The following is a 10062-nucleotide window of genomic DNA, read 5'->3' on the forward strand; positions in this document are numbered from 1 at the left end:
TATTTGTATTTGCGTTGTTCTGGTATTTTTTTAGAAAATGATTTGGATCATTTATATGGAGCCAAAGCCATTTCTGTAATTTCATAAATAATAAAACCTATCCCTAACCTATTCTAGCCCAATAGCCGACTGTTCCATTCCCTACCTATCGCCCACGCGCGAGGCAGCAACTGCTCAGGCCCAACCGCAGTGTAGCAGCTGCAGCGCTACCAGGCCGGCCCAACAGCCACTCGCGCATCAGCGCTGGCGTCACCCATCTGGCCCACTTGCCAGCCTCTCTTCCCTCCTCTGTTTGACCGACACCCCGACCCCACGTCCTTCTTCCCTGTCTCGCACGACAGAGCCCACCGCTGCCGAATCAGGCTCCTCGTGATCTGCGCGATCTGAACCCCTCTCTCCAATCCATGGACACCGAGAGATATCTCTCGCTCCCCTCGTGCGATTCCCGTGCAAATCCCTCGAGGTAGAACTCAATTACGAGCGAACGGAGCACCCCATCTTCGCTGCCCGAGCTCCCTTTTCTGGTCGATGTCGTCGTTAGTAAGCCGCCCCTTGCACCCTCTGTTCATCCTCACAATCTCCTGGATGTGCCGCTTCTCCATGACCATATTCCCCCCTTCGCAGATCCTCTGATGCGAGCCCCAGCCAAACTGATCTCGCCGGAGTTCCGCTCCTGAAGCTTCTGCTCGCCATGACCGCTTGAGGAAGTGCACGCCTCCACCGAGCACTCCACTGTCTCTGCCGCATCAAGCCTAACCTTCCGTCTTTGCCGCCCGGAGGAGCGCAGGAGAAGTCACCAGGATCGATCCCGAAGCCGCTGCCGTCTTCCTCTGTTTCTGGTGAGCGCGCGCGCACAGAGTCACTTCGGCCAATCACGTGATGACGTGTGGCATGCTACAGTAGACGCTACAGAAAACGCTACAGTAATTTCAGAACAGATGTTTAAGTAATTTTTTGTTTTTCCACATATTTTAGTCCAATGTTCATTTAGGCACAACTTTCAATCCATGTATCCAAATTGAGTGATTCTTTTATCCTACATGTTCATAATGACCTCTACTATCCTGTGGAATCAATATTTCCTTTGTTCAAACTTTTCAAAATTGACAAATTCAAATTCAAATTTGAATCTTCATTCGATCATATCTCTCAAACCGTATATCCTTCCCAATTGATTCTTTTTGTCTATGAACACTTATGTCATATTCTTTCTGTTCATATCAAGTACACTTCAAATTTCAAATACTTTTGACATGTTTGAATTTAAATTCAATTCAAACTTTATCTCACTATAATTTGAGTTGTGGTGCTCCTATTCATTTAATTCCTTTTGCAAATGAACGCCTCTGTCATATGCTTTGTGTTCAACAACATGCCTGTTGTTTTCCCATCACTTTGACATTGATTCGTATTATATCAAATATAAGCTTATAAAGCAATATTTCGTTGTTCATTAACTCTTTCGAGTTCATTCCTTCACCTTGTCACATTATAGCACCACCAAGACCCATATTATAACGACAAGCCTATATGTTATTCTTGTTCACCTTGCCATATTTGTTTTGTTGTTCTTTTGGTTCTTCTATACGGCATGGTTATTTATTTTTGTTCTTTCGTTGCGATAGATTGTTCGGAGCGTGACGAGTAGAATCATCAGGAATTGTGAGTGTGAAGAACTTCATCAAACGTACCAGGCAAGTTACACCTTGATCATCCTTCATCCTACTTTTTTCATGCATGTAGTTATATATCACAATCCCATATTATGCATGTGTAGGAAGATCATGGTAGTATGTTATTGCTACCGAGTTTCAGCTTAGTATGGCCTTATTTGTAGACCGTGGTAGTGTATTCTTGCTATGCTATGTAGACGGGGATTGGTTCATGTGTTCATTGAGCTTATGTGAGGATTATATATATATATATACATATATATATATATATATAACTAAATTGTGTAGTAATTAAGGACTTAATTCACCTCTGGGCGGAAGTGGTATTGCTTGGTGTTGAGGGAAGGCATCATGGGGTCTTGCACCTTTTCTAAGGCCATGCACCCATAAGAGTGCACCCTAAGTGGAATGCCGCCCAGGTTCAAAAAGATTAGACAGACTTAGTGACTAGTAGCTTCCATGTGCAGCCACTGGATATATGGGCTCTAGCTTAGTTGATTACTTGTTGGAACCTTTGCCCAGGCAGTGTCGACAGATGTAGCATATCTAGGTGGGATGTGGCTGTCAAGTGGTTAAGGGAACCTCTTCTGAAAGACTTCGTCCCAATCTTCAGATTGGGTCCAGTGGGTAAAGCGTACTGAACTCTGAAGAGCATTAAAACTAATCATGATTAGTCGTGCCCCCGGTTATGGGCAAATTTGAGCCACTATGCCATTACAGTTGTTGGATGATCTTGATAGATGATACCTTAATAAAATTTGTGTGGGAAATTTAATAATGGGAATAGGTTGGTATTGGATTGCCCAATTCAACCATATGTATTCAATTGTACCAAGACATAACTAAAATTTGACTATTATATTATGTAGTTATCAGGGAAAAACTAGCTTTCTGCAAAACAACCACTACACAATCCTCTTGATATACCTTGCATATAGTTGTAGGTCTGTTATATCATTTCCTATGTGACTTGCCAATATTGACCCTTCGTGGCTGCAACATTTCATGTTGCAGATTTTATACGACGAGTGAGTGATACGATGTAGAGTTACGATGTCTATACTCGACATTTGCCTATGGTGTTGATGGTTTCCCTGAAGATTTTATTTGATTTTCCGCTGTATTTTTGTTATGAGCCAGCCTTGAGCTACGCAGGTATGTAATATATTAGTTCGGGATCTACGATGTAATATTATGACATGTGGTTTATTCTTGATATTACATCTTGTATCGTGTGTGCTAGCTATTGATCCAGGGACTAGCACAGTGAGCGCAGAGACATCGAATCTTATTAGGTTCGGGTCGTTAATTAAAAGTTGTAGAATATTGGCATGAAACAATCAAAAATTTTAGATACGACGGAGACGTATCAGTCACCGAGCTGAACGTGTGCAGAACGCAGAGGTGTAGTGCGTTCGTACTAGATCGGTTAGAGCGCGAAGAAAGTTCGACTACATCAACCGTGTTGTGAAACGCTTCCTCTTACGGTCTATGAGGGTACATAGACATACTCTCCCCCTCTCTTTGCTATGCATCTCCATGGGTAGATCATTGCATGTGCGTAGAATTTTTTTTGTTTTCCATGCAACGATTCTCAATAGACAGAACAATAGTTGTTCGATGTTATGAACAAAAGGGCATACTCTTATTGTGAATAAGATGTATGTTATGAATATTGATAATAAAATTGAACATCCATAACACTCATGCTAAATGTCGTAAGACTAAAAGAATACCACATGTATGTGGCACTATATAGTCACATTGGAGAAACTAGCATGGTGAAATTTCATAGTAGGACGAGAGATGAGAATATATTTGTGGAATTATTTCATTAATTTCCGGAATAGTTTCGAGAGGTTCCAGAAGCGTTTCGGGGTCACCGGAAGGGTTTCGATGAGTATCAGGTAATACCGGGTATTACGGATTAATATATATATATATATATATATATATGTATGTATGTATTATATATAATGGTATGAATTTTTTTAGAACACACACACACACACACACACATATATATATATATAATATCAATGGGACAAATAAGGCCAAGAGGTGGAAGGAAACTTCAGCCATGAAGGCCCAAGTGGAGGTGGCGCCCCCTTTCCTATTGAGGGGAGGGGGTGGGGCGAATCCTACTTGGGGTGGGAGTTGGACTCCCCCCATGGCTGGCGCACCAAGGGAGGCTTTCATCCCTTGGTGGCTGCCCTCTCGTCCCCTCATAACCTATATATACCAGAGGATTTATCCCTACTGATACACAATTTTTAGAGCCTCCTCTAGTTCATCTAGTGCTAGTTCTAGTTGGTCCTAGTTGACTAATTAAAGCTAGCCCTAGCCACCTCTAATCCTCATAATTAGAAGCCTAATGTGGTTCTAATCTCCTCCCTCTAATTCTCCGGCAACGATTAGCTCTAGACAACGAAGCGCTGCCGGATCATGAAGACCATACGCTTTCTACCAAGTAGGGAGGCAGTGATTCGGTCTTACGTTTGAGGGATCATCCGAGGGCAGTTCGCGGGATCTTCATCAACGTTCGAGGGACTCCAAGTACGATCTACACTGACTTATCCACTTCCGTTGCACTCCGGAGTCGGTAACGATCGTTGATCCCAACTGTTATGCATCTTCATATTGTTCTTGGGTGATCGTATGTGCGATTTTTTGTTTTCTACTACGTTTCCCAAGACTCACAAATTAAGATATGCATATACTCATCGAAAGGATCATCCTTATTCTAGAGTAAAATGAAAGTTCGTCCTTATTGACAGTAAACCCTAATCTCGACTTACGAAAGGGAAATGCATAAAGGTAAAGATACAAAGTGCACGTGAATCTCCCCCAAGCTTAGAATCAAGCCCGGGAGATCCAGGCACTAAGCATTATATGCTCACTCCTGGAAACCTTGGAAGGTAGCACAGATGCTCTTGTATTTCTTTTTCATCCCCTCGATCATGACTTGCTGATCATCTACAACCTCAGTTAAAAACTCAAGTTGTGGAGTATTGTTGTTAAGAGCATCAATCATAAGGCCGACCTTATGGAGAAGTCCATCAGCCCTTGCCTCCAGGTCTTTACTCATCGACCAGTAAGAGTCAATCCCATCTTCGATCACATTAACGCAAGCCTTCAAAACCTGCTCCAATTCCCTGATCTTTTCCTTCATCTCCTCTGGGGTCAGCGGCTCCTTTCCCCACTCAGCTTGAGGAGGCCCGAGAGGAAATAACAGAATAGGTCTACGGATATTGAATTGATAAGGATTAGGAGGGTACTCATCTGGAGTGGTGTAATCATCTCCTTCTTTTGCTTTTTCTTCCTCCTTGATCTCCACCACCTCGACCTATTCCTCAAGGTCTTTATTCTTTGGACGTGGTTCCTCCTTGAGGCTTAGCTTCCTCAAGTCTTCCCATTCATAAGACATGACATCATCCAAGTTGGGGAAGGTGATGATGCGAGCGCAGGTGGATGAGGTCTTGTTGCTCATGGCGGCGCACCGGGCTTGTGATCTATAACTAAAAGCTTTTTGGTGGAGATGGGAAGAAAAGGAGATGTGAGATTATATGATTTACGTATTAATGACATGCCCCTTCCTTTCTTATAAAGGCTAAGCTTACAGGTAACCACGAGATCAAAGATAAAAATTTAGAAAGAAATCAGAACAAAATCAGGAAAGAATCTCGAAGATAGACCAAAGGACGACCTTCCATATGGGCGCTTATGCTCGTATGACCAGTCGTTTGGTCGGCCGACGGGATCTCCCCCTTTTTTATTTTTTATTTTACCTGTTACGACCATAGATCCATACGATGGCTTAAACGGGCACTCACGGTCATTTAAAACACAGTCGTTTACTCTACTGTTATCCTAGTCCTCAAGGATCATCCAAACGACCGCTTAAATGGGCGCCTGTTTCCGTATGAAGCACCATCTTTTGCTCTGGAGACTTTGCCATTTACGTATGTCGTTCACACGAGGTGTGCGATCATTTGGAATGTCGTTTTTCTCCCTGTTGGTGGCGACGTCAATTTCTTCCTTATAATTTTTTCATGCCCTGCAAGGTTAGTGACAAAGTCCCCAACTATAGACAAAAACTCCAACAACCCAGAGTCAAGATTAACAGATTTATCAGAAACAAAACGTATAGCTCTACTCATATATTTACATCCACTTTACCGAAGTGTTGTTTCATACCTTTCGTTCCTTTCGGAGGGTTTCGGCCTGCTCGATTAAGATAAAACTTACCTCTTGTACTTCCCGTTCTTCCTTTTGCTCATCTGTAAGGTATATCTTCAAGCATTGCCCGTTCACGATCCAGGGTCCATCTTTCCCTCCCTTTAACCGAATAGCTTAGGAGTTCTATCTCGTAAGGTCCTTCCTAGCGCGACCTAAGCTTCCCCGGAAACAACTTGATATGAGATTAAAAAAGATGACTTTGTCCCCAGTGGTGAAAGTTCATTGTAGTATCTTAAGATCATGCCACATCTTAAACTTCTCCTTGAATAACCTGACACTCTCGTAAGCAAGCTTAGGAATGATGGCCTGAGAAGCTCTAACCCTGAGATCATGCACAATCTTGTGTATACATAGGACACCATCAAGAATGTATCGTCCCTTAAAGGAAAAAGTCTAAGTAGGACTAAGGACACGGTGGGCAACTGGAGAAAGGCGTGATGCAAACCCTTTGGCCGGGAATTTGTAAAATTGTGGATAAGGGCAATTGTCTGAAACTTGGAGACATAATCAGCAACTTTGACTTTTGGGATGAGAGATAGAATAGCATAGTTAAGTCTGGAAATGTATACTATCCCCAAGTAGAAACCTTGGATAACGGAACAAACCAAATCCCGCAACGCCGGCCAGAATTTTCTGAAGAAAGGAATCGAAAACCCGTCCGAACCATATGCCGAGATCATATTAGCAGAATTAATAACCGCCTCGATCTCCTCACAAGGTAAAGGAAGCAAAAGCGCATGGTTTTCCTCCTCCAACACAGGACTACACTGTTCCCAGAGAGAGAGAGAGAGAGAGAGAGGGAAATAACAAAGGCAGAGGCCGGCCTGGCTGCCAAAAGGGAAGCAAAGAAATGATGAACGTGATCAAGAATGAGGCTCGAATCAGAAACACGAACACCGTCAATCAACAAACTATTAATCGACAGCCATGAAGTTGTTGTTTTTTAGAGAGACAACGAGACTCTGCTATGTATTTTAACTGATTTTTGGAAACAATACAAAGTAGCAATTACGACTAAATAGATTAGAACAAGAAAAGAACAAACACAAAAAACACAAAATAAAACTAAAAGAGAATATATTGTACATAAGTGTCACAACCCTAGCTTAGTCATTGCATAATCATCCATTGTAACATCCTAAAATTCTAAATTTTGGAATGTTATATTAAATAAATAGTTTTGATTGATTGTGTGAAATTGAGTGAATTTTGAAAATTTTGAAAGTTGAATGAGAGGGAATGAAATGACTTCCCCAAACTTTCACCCTTGCATTTATGATCTCGATGAATTCAAATTCATTTCATCACAAAACCCTAGAGTGTAGATAATATGACTTCTTTCATTTAAATAAATGAGAAGGGTTTTGAAAAGATTTGAATTCCATTTGGAAATATTTCAAATTCAGAAACTTTATGCAACTCAATGATTTTCATGGGAGAAGATAAAATGACTTCTTCAAATCATATGAAATATGAGTTGGAAGTTTAAAAGAATCAAATTGGAATCCCCTTTGAAGTTATTTTGAAACCCACTTTCAAGTTGGAGTTATTTGGCTTTTATTCAAATTATGTTCCTCCTAAAAATAAATAAATGGAAATAAGAGTAAAATGATTCCCTTAAATGGAAAATTAGGAGAAAATAAATTTGAAATCATTTTGGTATTAAAAAATGTTTTTATTGGGTTTTACTTAAAATATCTTTTCTATGAAAAAGATTAATTATGAGTGAGGGTAAAATGACTCCCTCCAAAGGAAAAATAGTGGGGGATTAGTTCTAAGTCATTTGGACATTTTAAAAAGTCTTTTTGAATTATTTTATTGCATTAGAATGTTTCTGCAATTTTTGTAATTGTATATGTATTTTATTTGGTCAAACAAAAATGTGTATAGGTACCTATATACTCCCTAGAATTTATGTGCAAATTTTCCAGTCATTTCAACTTAGTTAGATTTCTTTTGCAACCACTATGTGTCCTCTGTTTAAAAAAAAGAGGAACACAACCGGCCAGGCTCGCGCGAGCCGCAGCCCAGCCAGCGAAATCTGCCCACGGCCCACTCCTCGCGCGTGAAGCGCTTCGCTTCGGTCGCCCGACCCCTCCTCTCGTTCTCGCTCGCCTCTCCCTCTCACTGACAGTGGGGCCCGCGTCTTCTTGTCCCTCAAGCCAGGCCCGAATCCTACACACGCACGAGTTCATTCCCTCCGTTCCAAAATAGATGACTCAACATTATACTAACTTTGGAACGGAGTACAAATCAAAATCCTCACAAGATTCACTCGATTCGTTGCCCATCGCGCAAGCCTACCTCCCTATAAATATTCCTCACATCCCCATCATCCAATTTTTGCAAAAAACTCGATCTCCCGTGCCCTATAGCTCCATGCCGATCTCGCCGGAGTTCCTCCACACCACTGCAGCTCCGCCGCCTTGTCCCGCTCTCCACCGTCGCTCTCGACCTCCGCTGACTCCACCATCTGATCCGCCGCGGGGCACCGCATCTCCCCGTGGTTTTGCTCGACGTTAGCGACCACCGGAGCTCCGTCACCAACCTCACCTGACCTCGCCAGATTGCGAGCTCCACCGCAACGCCACTACTTGCCCCGCTCTCCACAGCCACCCTCGACCGCCACTGCCTCCACCATAGGATGCAGTGCACCGAGCCAGACCTCCTCGTGCTGCTGGACAAGTCGGAGCACTGCCGCGGCGCCCGCCCAACGACCGACCGACGCCACAACGCCCGTCTTCCCCGACCCCGACGGCGTTGACCACCCACTGTCAGCTGCCGCCACCTCATCCATTCGATCTGCTATGAACTACGTAGATTAGATCGGAAAAACGTTAGTTTTTTTATATATAGAAAGGTTTGGTTTATTTATTTTTAAAACTATGCGGTTTTATTTCGGTTTAGATCGGACTGGTGCGCTGGTTTTCTTTTACTAAATGCGCGTGCACGTTTCTGTTAAGTCTCGCCCGAGCGTAGTTTAGTTATAGATCGCCCACCTCGTAGCCCAATAGTAGTAGGCCACGTAGCTAGTTCCCGTTTTTTGTTATTTTTGTTCTGTTAAAAAAATAGAAAAAGTTTCAATCTTATATTTGCTTGTATCTTTTAGCCTACTTAATATTTTTGAGTAATTCCAATTGCACTGGGTCACAAATTTTATGAAGTTTCTGTTAGTGACTTCAAATTTTGAATTTGAGTAGTTTAAATTTGAATTATTTCAAATGTGCTTCAAACACTATTTTGGCTCTAGTTTGAGTTCTAGAATATATTTTTGATTGATTCTTTTTGCTCATGGTCACTAGGACCATTGCCCTATCTAGTAGTGTTGACTATTTTATTTTTTAGTTTATTTTAAATTAGAGTTTTAGGCAAAACAATACTGTTTTAGTTCTAGTTTCATTTTAGTCTTTTCTTTATAGTTTAATTGTGTTTAAATTATTTATTTTTGTCATTTTTGACAAATTTAGTGTTGTTTCTGTTATTTAATAGTAGACAATTTTATTATTATTTTAAAAACTTAATTTCGTTAGTTTTGTATGAAAACTTGTATAGGACATAGTTAGAGTTTTATAAAATCTTTTTATTTGTTTCTTTTTGCTACTAAAAGTTTATGAAAAATACTTTTTGTTAAATTAGTTATTTTACATTTTATTTTCTGTTAATTTATTAGTTTAGTGTTTTAATTGTTGTTAAGTTTTTACTTAGGATAAAACTATTTTGTGTTATGTCTTAGAGTTTTCTTTAGTAGTTTTGTTGTGTAGTTTTTCTTTGTTTTTATTTGGTGTCCCTTGTTGATTTGCATTTTATTTGTTGATTTTATTATGAGTGTTTGAATTGCTTGCTAGTATGTTTGCTTATATGAATGCTATGTTTGCCTATATAGATTTTCTCAGAGTGACGAATAGTTTATCAAAGTTTCCGAGAGCGTTATTATCTTCATCAACTTACCACACAAGTTCACTCTGACCATGCTTTTTCATACCTATGTTTGCAACAATCCCTCTAGTAGTGATATTGAATCCTTGTAGTTGAGTAGTATGCATGAGGTAGGAACCCATCACCCTGTTACCAAGCCCGGGATGCTATTTATTTTAATGCTACGCTATAGTAGACGGGGTTGGTATGAGTGCTCAGGAGTGGTGTGAGAATG

General features: G+C 41.0%; 1 long non-coding RNA gene across 2 annotated transcripts; it reads left to right on the forward strand.

The window, feature by feature from the left end:
- Positions 1-338: 338 nt before the first annotated feature.
- On the forward strand, positions 339-1903 carry LOC123152041 (uncharacterized). 2 transcript variants are annotated; one of them, XR_006475999.1, is made up of 3 exons: positions 339-540; positions 625-839; positions 1626-1903. It is a non-coding gene; the product is annotated as an uncharacterized lncRNA (long non-coding RNA). The 2 variants fall into 2 exon arrangements; XR_006475998.1 differs by lacking the exon at positions 1626-1903 and having other exon boundaries at positions 625-1097.
- The last annotated feature ends 8159 nt before the right edge of the window (positions 1904-10062 follow it).

Source organism: Triticum aestivum, chromosome 7A, assembly GCF_018294505.1.
Source record: "Triticum aestivum cultivar Chinese Spring chromosome 7A, IWGSC CS RefSeq v2.1, whole genome shotgun sequence".
Lineage (NCBI taxonomy): Eukaryota > Viridiplantae > Streptophyta > Magnoliopsida > Poales > Poaceae > Triticum > Triticum aestivum.